Raw genomic sequence first — 15,327 nt, 5'->3', positions numbered from 1 at the left:
GAAAAGGCATACATAAGTAATTTTAAGGATCGTAGCCTTTATAACGCTGCGGTGGCCATGCAACGCTTGCACGAAACGGCAGGTGTTTCCAACGCTTTGCCAAGACGACACGGTGGTGGCACCTACCCGTCGCCTTGCGCTCTACACTTTATCACCTCCGAGACAGGCGCGCACGGCGCGCGCCCCATTTTCAAAAATAACTGCCAGATAGCGCTCATGTGTCACGTGTGACGTGACTTAATGCGCTCGTTCGCCTCCGCTGCACGCTCAAGGCACTCTAACGCAGCGCCTCCAGAATACCATTCACCGATTTTCTGGCGCAGAACATCAAATAAGCGTTCTGTTTACTCTCTCAAGACGAAAGGACTATCCGTCTTTTGACGACATTTGCAGTGTAACATGCAGATACGGGGCCAATTTATTAGTTAGTTTTTCGAGTATCTGTAGTGCCACGCGTTACGTGGCCCTAGCCACATTTCGACATTTTAAGGCAAAACTATGCGATTATCCTAATGGGAGCCCTGATCATCTTACCCAGTGAAATGAGAATTTGATTTATCCGCCTTACCATTATACGTTCCCACCTAAACAGGTTCGGCCCTTTATTTTTCGCAATCATTTCAGTTTATTCTTACGTAAGCACGTACGCGCGGAAACTCCCACGAAGTCAGTTTTTTTTTTGTGATACCATGAAGAAGTTGAAGCGACAAAAAATAAAAATGACGCCGCACACGAAGAAGTTGAAGCCGTGAGAAAAAGCATCTGCAAAAGTGCAGTAAATAAAATATTGGGTCATTTGGCAATTACTGATGTAAACATTTTTGTAAGAAAACGCAGTGTTCGTGGCTGAAGCGGCAAAGTGTTAGAACTGAAATGCGCCTTTGCAACTTTCTCTCTCTCTCTCTCTCTCTCTCTCTCTCTCTCTCTCACACACACACACACACACACACACACACACACACACACACACACACACACACACACACACACACATGCCTGATCCTTCCAGTAATCGGTATAACACGACAGGGAAACCAGTCGGGGCAAAAGTGGCTCAATTCTTCTTTGCACGTTGATAAATAAGAGCTTGCACAATGTATGCCGGTGTTTGGCAGTTATAGCACCGTTTCATGTCGACGCAGATACATTGACGCCAGGAGGAACATCTTCATTGCAGCGACTAACGTCAGTAATCAACATACATCTTTGTGGTAGCTGAAGTGGTTTATATCAAAGAGTTTCCTGTAAGTACACCAGAGGGAATTCTGGCGCCATCGATGGGTGCTGTAACGCACCGCGTTTCAGTAAGGATAATAAAGATGGACAGCACATAAATTTGTCTAATATTTGTTTTTTTCGGCTGCGTTTGGCTTCATGAATGCGCTTTGCCGCAAGACGAAATTAAGAAAAGGTTTAGCAATCACACTTCACCACCTTGACCTTATTTGGGTGACCGATTCAAATCGACTCACAAAGTTCCCAACGGTCAGTTCTTCTAGATTCGAAACAAAACCAAAACTTGGCAACAAACAAAACTGCAAGCACGTTCGAAGCCACAAGCACTGATTGGTACTCGCAGGCGAAATGAAGAACGATTATTTCGCTATATGTAAAGTCCATACATGTCTCACGGCGTTAACTGCTTAAAACCAAATAATACGGGTGCCTTGTTCCGCGGCTAAACACCAGAGCAGTGTTAGTACTTAGGAATGCAATTGGCAAGCTAATTCAGCGACCGCGCCGTTATAGCTTCGATTGGCGGTAGCCCAAAGACACCGTAACGAGTAACCAATGTCTATTTCCCTTTAATCACGCTGCGCGTGGTAGATGGACCGTGGCAGAAGCTTTCGGGAACATAAGGTAATTATTTAACGGCGGATGTTTATATAGACGTGCCGCCGAAAGCAATCTCGTCGGAATTATATGAACTTCAAAAATTCACAACGCTCGCACTTCTATATAGTAGTGCGGTCGGCACGTGTATTACTTATTTGCGTAATCAAGGAAACAGATGGAAGTACACCAATTCGGTATGGACATCTCGAGAGGACTAGTTATGAATCTTGAGGAGGAGATGGAAGATTGGTCGTTGCGCTCGCGGGATAATTACTATATAGAGGACAACTTTCCTTGGCAGTACATTGGAGGCTGGCACGAAAGAAATAGTACCTAAGTTTATCGATTAGTTTCTCAGTTGCCTCGCTGAAATAAACACCGCTTTATCTATTACAAGTCGAACACTATACCGGGAGTTATCATCATATAACAGAATTTCAACGCATAACGCAGGGCTTCATGAAGAAACACGGACGAAGAAGAACAACCACCAATTTCAACCGTAATTCAGAAAGCCAAGGCCAATACGAATACGCGTTATCCTGACAGGTATCTTCTTTATATTACCAACCACATAACGGAAGTATCAAGCATGGCAAACATTCCAGGTCAATAGCATAACACCTGGAATCCGTGTAAGTCAAACAACAAACCATGCCAATAGGAATATGCTGAAATACTTAGTTTTTTTTTTCTTTTTGCACGCAAAAGTATAACTCGGCATCAATGAAGACGAGAATGCACGAAGCCCGTGTACCTATAGACCTCGGCTGCTGACCCGAAGGTCACGGGTTTGAATCCCGGTTTGGGCGACTGCATTTCCGATTGAGGCGGAAATGTTATAGGCCTCTGCACATGTGCTCAGATTTCTGTGCACGTTAAAGAACCCCAGGTGGTCAAAATTTCCGGAGTCCTCCACTACGGCGTCCCATAATCATATAGTGGTTTTGGGAAGTTAAACCACACATATCAATCAATCGTGTACCTAGATTTAGGTGCACGTTAAAGAGCCCCAGGCGTTCAAACTCCGGAGCCCTTACGGTGTCTCTCATAATCACATAGTGATTTTGGGCCGCTTAACTACATCGATTATTATTATTAACGTAACTCTGCACTGGCATGTGCAGACTCTGTATGCTGGCAAAAAAGTGTATATATGACAAAGCTGGCAAATATATTGGTAAAAGAAATGAGTGTTCTAAAATGCGCCAACACGCGCAAGCAAGAGCATCACTGCGGCATTTCGACGAAGCGCTGTTTTCAAATTAGCCGCCATGCCATCCGTAACACACCAGTGAAGAATATATGCTTCGATGGACTCGTGTTGTATAGGCAACGAAACCTTCCTCGATTCGCTTCCTCGTGTCTACTCCTCTACTTCCCAACTGTTTCTTGCGTGTTCTCGTGTCCCACGTGTATACGCGGGCGGCGTTCCTATAGAGAGTCCAAGAAACTCCGGGGAAACTGCTCGTATATCCGCCCCCTCGCGAACGAAACACCGTGGTGCTGCCCTCTGCTTAGCGTGTCTCTGTTTTTCGCGACGCTTTGACCAGGCGCGCGTTTGTTTCTCTGATGTGTTGTTCACCTCGGATGACTCTTTGTAGACGGGAACCACCACGGGCGCGCACGCACGCACACACGCATACGTTCATTCCTCTTCTTCATCATCTATATACCTCTTCTATCTTTTCCTTAGATACAGTGGTTCGTGTGGAGTCAACGCGGTCGCCGACAAATTGACCGGAGCAAGAGTTAGGGCCCCGCACTCCAAGGCGGCGTCTTGCCCGTGCTGCCCTCTCGTGCATGATCGTGGAGCCGCAGACTCGTTTGTCTCCAGTCGGGTTGCCGCCTTTTTTTATTACCGTTGTCCGTAATATAAACATTCGGATACTGCACGCTCTTCGGTTATATATAGTGCCCACGCCTGCGAGGACCGTTTGTCGGATCATTGTCGTTGTCGGATCGTTGTCGTTGTCGGTATCGTGCATGACCGGTCATTAAGGTGTGACGTGACTATGTCACCGACACAAGAATATGCGACGTTCGCGTCGTTGACATCGATGCGAATGAAAACTGTGCATGTGTGCATATTCTCACGCCGACTGTATTTAGCTGGCTGTGTGCAGCATCGGACTTGCTTGTAAAACGTTGAGAGACAATCTGGCACATATACATGGCGGACATCACCAAGTAACATGGCATAAACGCGCATTTATTTATTTATTTATTTATTTATTTATTTATTTATTTATTTATTTATTTATTTATTTATTTTTATTTATTTTTATTTATTTATTTATTAGGACAGTCAGTCGGTAGCTAAAAGTTTTTTTGTCGATGGTGCCTTTACACCACAAAACCACAATATCTTTATGAAGGGCAACGTATAGTGGAGAACTAACGGAAATTTTGACCATCTACAGGACTCTACCTCTGCGCCTCATTGCAAATGCAACAAGGATTAGATCTTGTGACCCTGGGGTCGGCATGTCAGACGCCGTGACCACTAGAATAACGTTGCCAGACATGCTAAAATATGTCACGTTGGCGTTTATAGTTAATAACGGAAGCTGTACGGAACCCCTGCAAAACACATGGCCGACGAAATGCAGTAATTTGACGGCGTCCCGAGTAACGAATTCAGTTGTGCCTGTGTACGCGCTGACTTTACGCAGCAAACATCGATTCCGTGAACTATTTTCATGCCTTTTTGCTCTTTGTCCTTTTTCCCGTGATTTTAGCAATGAAATTCGATTACAGTTTTGGAAAGTTCCGACATTTTTAATAAGCGGACAGCGCCAACAGCGTAGTCATTTCTCGAAATCTACCTCGTATACCAGTATTTCCTGTTGCATATCGTTTACAAAGCCAACTGATTTACGTCAGCGCTTTTTTTTTATCACGCCTACTCGCTGCAGCTGCATCAAAACGCGCAGTTGTTTACGCTTGTCCGGTTTATCGGGAACTGAATATTCCGCTGGAGCAAACACGTTCAGTGCTTGGAAGACTCCGCAGCAGCGCAACAGCCGCGTTGTCTCAAGCGCGCACCCATGCGCCGCGTGTGGTTCTCGCTTATGTAAGCAAGCGCTGACATCCGTTAATGGAAAAGAACGATGGGCCAGTGTGTGGTGGTGTGGCATTAAGCGGATAGGGGGGAAGGTAAGGAAGAAGAAGAAGGAGGAACGAGTCACTGCTCTCCCCCCTTCTTCCCCGTTTCTCCCTGCGCGCCAGCGCAATCAGCCTTGCCGTCTCCCTCTCCTTCTCGCCCTTTCCTCCCTCCACGAGTGTGCAAGGAGGTGGGATAGGGACCCGCTGTGGCGGCGTACTACAGCCCGAGGCGGGGGTGCCGCCCGGGCCACACGCTGCGCTGCAAATGTGATTTGCGCCCCCGCGAGGTTTAGCAGGGAGCAAGCCGAAGCCGAAGCCGGAGCCAGAAAGGAGCTCGCGACCGGTCGCTGGCTCACGCCGGTGGTTCAGACGACTCGCTGATGCCGCTACAAAAAAAAAGTGTACAAGAGAAGAGATAAAGATGAGGAGGGAAGAAGACGTTAGTGCCAGACTACGTGGAAGGGAAGAACAGACTCGGTGCCGACCCCCCCCCCCCCCCCCTTTCTCTCCCTACTTCGCCATCTTTCCTCCCGACAGCCAGCCGCAACGTGAGCGTGACTCAGCGAACCCCTCTTTCAATTACCGCTTCGTTAGAGCGCGCAAATTGGGATCGCGCTCGCGTTCGCTCAGATGGCTCTCCCCGACTCGGCGCCTCATTGGTCCGAGAGTGGCGACGTGGGTGGGATCGGAAGGAGGCGGAGCTTGCGTTCCGGCTGAGCCACACATTCCGCCCTCCTCCTTGCCACACGGGGGCGCTGTTTCATTCTTTTCCTTTTCTTTTTTTTCTTCGCTCGTGCTCCTGGTAACATCTCACTCTCCTCACCCACTCTTCATCTTCCGTCGCGATCGATGCTTTAACTGGAGACAGCTGAAAGGCGTCTCTTTTTGTCTTACTGCTTTGACCGCGGAGAAAGCCTAGCTCGACGGCGTCGACCTCTCAACGTCGACGTCGACGCTTTCATCTTAACGCGAGCGCCACGCCACGCTAAGCCCGCTATAGCTCTCTCGCGGTACTCCTGCTGGCAGCAGTCTGTCTGCTTTGTATTCCTCCGTGTATCTCGCATGCCGCGCGTTTCATCACTTTATTTCATTGGCGTATTTTTTTTTTCCAGCGCTACTACACCCGTTGCGTTTGAGATGCAACGAGGCATCCGGGCAAGCTTTCATCCAGACAGCGATAAACAATGCATTCCGACGCCGCGTCAGACTCTGGCGTTGCTGGCGCCAGCTTCTCCCTTGACGCGTCGGCGATTTCCGGGCGAATTGTAAATCGCTCACACCGTGCAAAAAAAAAAAAGGAAACCCGGCGTAGATCGTTCGCCACCGTTTCAAGACGCTTGCGTCGACACCTCCGGTTCGCTGTATACGTCTGTTTTTCTCTTATGCACAAGCGAGCTCTTGTGTTTTTCGGAGCAACGCGATAACATCGGCAGAGTTGTTCAACGTGTGAAAGAGAACAAGATCGTCTCGAAAAGATATTCGTTGGCATCGATCCTGGAAGGCTATCCTCGGTTATGAATTTTTTTAAAATTAAGTGATGCCGGTCTAGATTTTAAATGACACGTATTTCTTGTTCTTTTCCGCGATGTTTTTTCTATTAGTCGTATTTATTCTTATCTTGTTGTTTATCTTTTTGTTTTATAACGACGTTCGGTTGATGGGTTAGTGGCTTCCATATTTCATTTTGCATAACTCATTTTGTCAGTATGTGATTTTTTTGCGTCAGTGTTATTTTTTTATTTCTCCCCCAGCTGTGATGGTCGTATTAAACAGCTTAATTTCAGATTTACTGTCTTTCACGTCCTGTCATTTCCAGGGGCGTTGAGTAGAAGGGGGGGGGGTGGCTTTTCAATTTTAAAACATCCCTTGAAGTTGTCTAAGCACTGAAAAAACCTTCTACTTCGGTTTTTTTTTCGTGCAGTTTACACGGCTTATATTTTCGTTAAAATGTAAAAAAAAAGAAGTTACGAAAAGTACCGGTTTGTTGACACCAATAGTTCGTGTATTCGAAAATGAATTAGATAATCTTCTGGCGCGGATTATTCATTTTCTACTGGTGGCGTAAAACAACCCACATAAAGCACATTTGGCTACCCCTTCCCCCGCCACTGGTATTCGCCGCATAAAATTAAAGTACGAGGTATAATAGTATGCACTTGTTATCACGTCGTGCGGAACAGAATTCTAGAAAATATTGCTTGTCGTGTCGGAACAGCGAGCCCTACGTGCTGTGAAGCACTGCACATGCGCAGCCACTATAGAAACGTATCGATTCCACCACCCTTCCCCTCAAACCGTCTTGACCGCTTGTTGTAATAAATACGCAAGGCGTATACCGACTAAGGAACAATGATCATCTTCACATGCTAAACGGCAAGCGAGCTTCGCCTCACAAATATACATTGTGTGAAAAAGCCAACTTACGAGCAACAAGCTCATATTGTTATGTTTACGGTCGCCTTGGTTCACTTTTGATCATTAACAAGAAAACAACAAAACTATACTTAACAAGCTACTGATTTTTATTCTATCTTTCTCTTAATTTCTAAAGCTTCGTATTTATAAAGAAACCATATCCTTATCTCTTGTTTTCCTTATCGGTTTCGTGCCTTTGATGCGCTTGATAAACAAAGTACGCCAGAGTTCACAAACTAATCTCGTAGTTATTTTTGCCCTGTTACCACTTTAGTGCCCTAATAACGCGCGCATACTGTACAGACACTCAAGAAAAACATAAGATAAAGCTTAGGCTGGTTCACCAACGTGGGCCTATGTGTGTATGCTATCCATTCTTCACTAATCCACCAAATGGGACTCTCAATATCAGGTGCGGAAAGCCCTATGTAGTATTAAATGTAAAAGTGCATTCATACGTGGACAAAAAAATATTTAACTTTCTGGCACTTTGTGATTTTTTTTTGCATCTCCAACAAATACGTTTAAAATCAAGACGAAGACTGTTTATGCGGCTTGATTTATGATATCCTAGTTCTCAAAGTAGTCAAAGTAGGCTATTTTCGTTCCATTTCTTTAACAACGATGGGCTACCTCTCCATTTTTCTCTAATCAACTCTTCCATCTCTCTCTCGCTGTTGCTATCAAGAAGTGGGTAGGCTATTGGCCGGCTGATAACGGCAGAAGAGTCTCATTACTGAATTATTCAAGCAAGTAAATACGACTTTTTTTCATGCCGCATGAGCATTAAAGCGCGTTGAAAACATGTGGCTGTCGTTTCAACGGTTAACCCATGCAAATTAGTTAACGTCAGTACATGCCTTACGCTGAAACCTGGAACTTGGCGTATCCAGGCTGACAATAGTGAAATCAGTTGATAGAAGTCGCAGAAATTGGGCGCCCTGGACAAACGCAGTTGATATAACGACTAAGTAAACGACTTACGAACAATGTCAAAGGTAAAGACGATAAGGGCCAATGACAACAACTACCTTAGTGGCCGTATTGTACTCCATGCTTTTTTGTGTGTCGTACCTATTTTCGCTGAGCAAGTTACCACACAATAACAGTAACGATGAGTCTGACATCCCAGACCTAATAGTGGTCCCTGAAAGCGCGAAACTGTTTTCCTCATTCTTACTGCACGGGCCGAAATTTATGAAAGAAAAATGCACATTGCAGTATTTGTTTCACTTCACCGCAGTACATTAACACAACTAAACATAAAATATTTATTGTCATTTTCTTTTCGATGTACGGACTGTGTTTAGACGAGACTCAGTTTGAAGCAGCGACAAGGAACTTCTTTGTAAGTACCTGCACGTTTATGACACTCGATAGCAACTTCTCGCGCTTTTAATTTTTGCAAGTTACGAACGTTTCGAGACAGACATCAGTTTGGACCACCCGACGCACTACGTAGCCCAAATAAAACACTCGTATAGGCAGTATTCTTATAAGAGAATTTACACGGGCGAATTAAATCATTTCAGTATAGCTGACTTTAAAACATGACTTATCATCCAGAGCAGCCCGATGAACCGTTATGAAAGCGATACGCCAAGTTTACTGAAATGTGAGAGCCCTATAGTCGCCCCGTGACCCTAATCTCTAAATGAAATAGTCTGGTCTTTCGAAGACGTGAAATACGTTTAACGCAATCAAATCACACGGAGGCCCTTTATTTTTTTTCCAACAATTGCCTTTCGCTTGTTTAAGCTTATTAGTTTTTCACTCGGTGAAGCTCTCATAAGTCTATAATATCTTTTGGTGGGTTGTTTACCGGGTTGAAAGCCTTAAGTTTGCGTGGACAGTAATATTTCGAAAGGAATCACATGCGAATAAAATATTTCGAAGAACAAACAGAAACAAATCGAATATGTCGAACACTTTTCAGATAGTGAGCAGCCATTCCTACTTTTTCTTTTTTTTTACAATTAAAATAATATTCTTCGCACTCAATCTAATATTCTTTAATTTGTGCTTGGGCTCAAATGAAGCATTGTTGATGCTTCATTTGAGCCCAAGCACAAATGAAGCATCAACAATTGACTAGCAGATTTCTCTGATGCCCGGCGCTCTTAAATGGATGCTCAGGAAAAAAACAATGTTTCTCGCCCCCCATTAGTGAATTATTCTTTCGCAATACCAAAAACAACATTACTACCGCGAGAACACGCTTGGCACATGATAAAACGCAAGAAGAAAATACAAAGAAGAAGAAGAAGCACTATTTTTTGATCGCCACTTAGTAAAATTTGATTTTTTCTAAACATTCCTCACCACACTAGTTGGGATTTTAGAACTGATCAATGGGCACAAAATTTGTGGGACTGGTCTATAGACAACAATTTATCATGCCTGAACGCTAGAACTCCGACATTTTTTTTTTTTGGAGAACGATCCCAGTCTGCCTCAGATTTGAGTTTTATGAGCTCGGCTATGTCCAGCAACCCTCGGACTGGCCTGGACAGCGCCACCAACAGTGACCACTTTTCTGTATTGTTTGAAATTACTTGCCCCGTCGCTACATCATGGTCCCAAGTTCGAACCTTTATAGGTTATTACAAATTGAAATATGATCTGAAAGCAGTTTTGTGTTCTCCCTCCGAAAAGAGCGCTGAAACTAAAGCTATGAAATTAAGTGCAGTAAATTAAAGAATTCTTCAAGAAGCAGTAGTTATTTATATTATTTGGCTGAGTGGGTGCCTTGTAGCCCTTTGTCGAATTAAGATTGCTCTCGTGATCATAGACGACGACAATCAGCTTGGAAGCAGCAAAATCATAATTAGCCCCTCAAAAATTGAATAGATTATAGATTTATTGCCGCTGCTTTTAAACGCGCGATGGCTCGAGCTAAACAAGACCATGACATAAGGCATTTTTACTTTCCTCCCAAACCTGAAAATAAAAAAAGCGTTATTTTTATATATGAGATATTGCAAAATCTTGCCATCTACAGAAAACTCTGATTATAAAAGTTCATCGTCGGATGAAGTGATGCAATCTTTAGAGTCAATCGGTAGAGGTTTAAAAATATATTTTATTCGAAATTGTCATGCAACTGGCAAGAGTCCATCGTAGCGACTGACTTCGAAAAAGTGACATCGTCCGAAGTGTCAAACGTGATTAGAAACTTACCCTCGTCAGCTCCTGGTCTAGATGGTATAACCGTTACCACGATTAAAATTTTATTCAAGCTATCACCGGATGACGTTCTCCATCTTACGAACTATTCGTTAAGCAATACCTGGATACCCCATGACTGGAAAATTGCCTGAGTAGTTTTAATATTTAAAAAAAGGGGGGGAAGTCAGGTTCTAACATTGAAATTGTAAGACCACATCTCTATAACATCTCACTTGATCAAAATTATAGAGAGGGTTTTAAATGACAGAATAAATGTTTGGATGGCAGGAAAGCTAATATCGAAGTCAAACCAAATTGGTTTTTGTAGCGAGGGCTCAATTCGGTGTGCTCATGCCGATTTAGAGAGCCGAATACAACATGCCCGAAAAAAGACGACACTACGTGGTGCAAGTAACACTCGAGCTAGCTTGAAGCTTATGACAGCGTCGAACACCCAATTTCACCGGATAGGCTACAGTACTTGATTTTCCGCGATATATTACCGAATGGTTAGCAGAATTTCTAAAATCAGGGGAGTTTTATTCCGTAAAAGATGGACGTTGCCCATCTGAATTGAAACGCGGAGTTCCTCGAGGGGCTGTCTTAACCCCGGTATTATTCAAAGTTCTGATGAGCTCTATTCTTATTGACCGAGATACCACTGTCTATATTTATGCAGAGGATGTCGCATTGTTCGCGGAAGGCAGAGCTATTTATTTTTGCATAAAAATTTGCAAAGGTGTATGTATTTTCTAGAAATTTGGCTGCAGTCAATTTAATTGTCTCTGAACATCAGTAAAAATGCCCTCCTGGTGTTTCCACTACCAGATTCTATTTCTATTTCTGTAATATACAAGCAGGAACCCATTCCACAAGTGTAGTCTATCATACATTTGAGCATGATTTAAAAGAAGAACCTTACTGTAGTTTTTACATAGAATATATAACAACGAGCTTCAGGTTTATTGCGCAGGCTGAGCAACAGCAAATATGTGTAACGTAGAGGCACCTCCTTATTAATGTCATACAAAATGTGCATGCGCCAAACACTAGAATTTCGGTGCATGTTATTTTCGGATGGCCCTGCTAACAGAAAAAAAAAACGTTTAGTACGGTTGGAGCGAGAATCACGACGCTTGTCTTTGAGACTCCCCAGGTTTGTGGATATTAATGTAATATATCAGGAAGCTCGCATGCCAACAATTCTTTGCCGATTCCGTATCCTAGTGGCACAAACTTTCTCAAAATAGTACAGCTTATCGGCTAGACGATCTGAGTATACATCTCTGAGAGCTGATAGATTATCTTCAATGATACATCTCTCAGAATTTATGCCCATTCTTTCCTTTTCATTATTGCTTTTCATGTTCATGCCCCTTCATGACCATACATTTGAACTACTTTCTTTGTATCTTAGCACTGTTTTCATAAACTTTTTGTATTTCTTTTTTGTGATGTTATATATACATGTTTATTTCATATTTGTTGCGCATTATTGACTGTCATTCCTGCTGCTTTGTCAACTTGTGAACGGGGTCAGGACCTCGTCAAGCTCTTGAGCTTTTAGTCCTGTCCTCCACCTTATCTGAAGGAAATAAATTGATTGATTGATTGAGTATGATTTTGTTAGTTACCTCGATGTCTTTCTTGCTCATTGGCCACGATTTCATACTCACCAAATTATGTTTGTCCAAAAGAAACCAGAAAGCATAAAGGTGGACATCATATCAGTAATTGAAACTAATCGAATGTGTGAAAATTTCCCTCTTCAATCCAAATTTCAATCTTTGGGCTTTTTTTAATAGCAGATTAAGAGATTGTATAGTTAATGCAGAAACAAATGACATCATAGCCGCAGACGCTTCTGTGAATAATAAAATGTGGGTATAGAAATTGCCTCCGACTACCTCGGCAGGTCATTTTCAGTAAGGCTGCCAGACTTCACTCCCGGCCATTTTCGAAGCTGAGCTCTTGGCTATTGCTTTGGCGCTTCGAAAACTGCCTTCGAATGAAGTGAATACAATCATAATTACAGATTCTATTTCAGTGTGCACAGCTCTCACAGCTTCGCAACAATCAAGAGCCAATTGACTTTGCGCACTTTACTTCCGCCTCAACTGATACGCCGAAGGAAAGAAGCAACAAAAGGGAGAAGGCAGGGGGGTTAACCAGAAATACATTCGGTTGGCTACCCTACACTGGGGGATCATCATTATCATCATCATCATCATAAAATTAAAGGCTGTCCTGTCTGATCTGAGTAGTTAAAAAAACGACCATTAAGCTTTTAAGTCACGTTTTTCTTTTTTTATTAACAATATTTAATACTTGAAATGTCTAAATATTTCATATCATCAAATCTTGGCCGATTCCTTGAGTGGGTATGAGCCACGGTAGAGGCATCATCATCATCAACATGTTTATGCCCTCCCCAAGCTTCGCGTTAGTGAAGCTGCATCACCATCCCCTGTCTGCTTCGCTCCTCCCATTTTTCACCTCTTAGAACTATCCGTGCGAGCTCTCGAATTATAGCGTCAACGAGGACAGCAATTATTTCGATAGATGTTTCATCACCGCGGCTATAGTGTCAACCGGCAACGACGCTTACGCAAGCCGAAGATTTTCGAGTATACAGGCCTTGACATCTACAGCTTAAAAGCAAGGCCGAGTCTTTCTTCCCTCGCGTTAACTCCATTTTGTTCACGCTTGGAGGTCTACGTATTAAGTCGAGAATTTCGGTTTGAAATTCCACTCGGAAACGTATAATAGGTTTACCTGATATTTACTTTAGGAGTTATTACGAAATGCTTAGACGTTCGCCAAAGCGTTGACAGTTCTCGTGAAAAAAAAAAAAAAGCTACGCAACACTCGTGACTGGTGAGAGCAGCACGTTCCACTGAGTTCGCGCAAGTTCTAATATTAAATGGTGCGTCATCGTGCCTAAGCCCACAGGAAGAATGCGAACCGTAAACGTCGTCATCCTCCGGTGGATTGCGTAAGTAGACAAACTTACGAAAGAACGTTCCCTGGACTCTGTCGCGCAGCCAGAAGGTGGTACACAAGACCTGTGCCCCCTCCCCCCCCCCCCCCCGAATTTTTTTTTCGCCATGGCGTACCACGGTCGGTCTGGAGGCGCGCGCCTCCAGACATGCCGTGGGCGTACATAGCGCAAAACGACCATTTGCCTGGCCGATTAAAAAGGTACCCTCCCCGGCCTTCCTTTCTAGAAAAAAATTCCTACCTATGCCCCTGCCTGGACTATCGAACCCCCAGCGAGGTTTCACAATCCCCAACGAATTGCGCAAAACGCCCATTTGCCTAGCTGGTCCCCACTTCAGATAAAGCAGATAACCCCCTCTCCCCTTCCCTCCCACAAAAAAAAAACATTTCTGCCTATGCCCTTGTCTGGACTATCAGAATCCGCAACGGAATTCACCATTGCTAAAGTTTCTTATCTAAAACCAGAGACACAAACGTGCATCTCTATACGGTAGAGTAATTGATATGAAACGCCACTTCTCGAAACATATCTCTGCAAAGTGATGTTGAGTTAGTGAACCGGTGGCGATTGAAGCAGTGAAGAGTAAATATTTTGCAGCGGGAAACACCAGCGTACACTGCACGGTTCGCCCCTCCCGAGGTTTCGGGTTTAGCGGAGCTTAAACACTCTTCCTTTCTCATCGCCTAGTGATTCCTCCCAATTTCTGTTTCCCCAAGACACTTAGAATCTTTTCCGCAATGCACATGCGTAAACAGTTCCCTCCCATGTTTTTTCGTAACTATATCGTCGAACAAGTACCTCTCTCTGATGCGCTCGAACGGATGATACAGCGCCACGGCAGCGCACCTGTACGCCCCCCTCCCCCTGCCCCCTCCCTCACTTCAACTTCGAAGTTCGCTCCTTCTACACGGGGAATCCCCGCCGCCAGCACAGTCTCAGCCGACGATCGAATTCACTATGGCGACGAGAGCTAGTTCTTTTCAAGATGGCGGCTGCCGACCGGCGGGAGCGGGAGAACAAAAAAAAAAAAAAAAAAACGAAGATAATGTCGGCGTTGCCATGGAACTTGGTCTCAAGAAAAAGAAAATGGTTGCCCGTTTGCCAGAGGGAGAAACTGCGCAGCCGCTCTTAGGATCCAATTTTCTCGCGCACTTCGCCTTCACGTCCACGGTGGCTAAGTCGCGTCGGGCCTTAAGCCGTTTCTTTTTTAGTTTCGAGGCATGAGTCGTGGTGCCACTGTTTTGTTTTCTGCATAGATAGATAGATAGATAGATAGATAGATAGATAGATAGATAGATAGATAGATAGATAGATAGATAGATAGATAGATAGATAAATAGATAGATAGATAGATAGATAGATAGATAGATAGATAAATAGATAGATAGATAGATAGATAGATAGATAGATAGATAGATAGTGTGTTTGTGTGTGTATGTGTGTGTGTGTGTGTGCGTGTGTGTGTGTGTGTGTGTGTGTTGTGTAAGCAGATTGTTGTTCAAGCACTATCGTTTTCTATTACGATGACCCAACAAAAACACAGCGAAGCCGTTAAGTTTAGAGGAATCACGCAGAGGAAAGAATTAATGCACCCATCAACACACGAAGCAGGCAGAGAGACCGGACGTGCCATAGTTTTTCTAGCTATATTACATCTACAGTCTTTGCACGCTACTCACTACAAGCAGCAGTCACCAACTAGCGCCTCGTAATAAAGTAAACTACGCGAAAATAATGTTAGCAAAAAAATAATGCGCCACGCTTTATCGACAACGATCGAAAACTCCTAGAAAACAAAA

At 43.9% G+C, this 15,327-nt stretch overlaps 1 protein-coding gene across 1 annotated transcript in view; it reads right to left on the bottom strand.

Annotated features, from left to right (window-relative positions):
* Window positions 1-15,327, bottom strand: part of LOC119167099 (U5 small nuclear ribonucleoprotein 40 kDa protein) — a 75,528-nt gene that overhangs the window by 22,068 nt on the left and 38,133 nt on the right. The window lies entirely within an intron of this gene.

Source organism: Rhipicephalus microplus, chromosome 6 (genome assembly GCF_043290135.1).
Source record: "Rhipicephalus microplus isolate Deutch F79 chromosome 6, USDA_Rmic, whole genome shotgun sequence".
NCBI classification, from domain to species: Eukaryota; Metazoa; Arthropoda; class Arachnida; order Ixodida; family Ixodidae; genus Rhipicephalus; species Rhipicephalus microplus.
The sequence above is the reverse complement of the archived record's forward strand: the minus strand, read 5'-3'. Positions and strand labels throughout refer to the sequence as shown.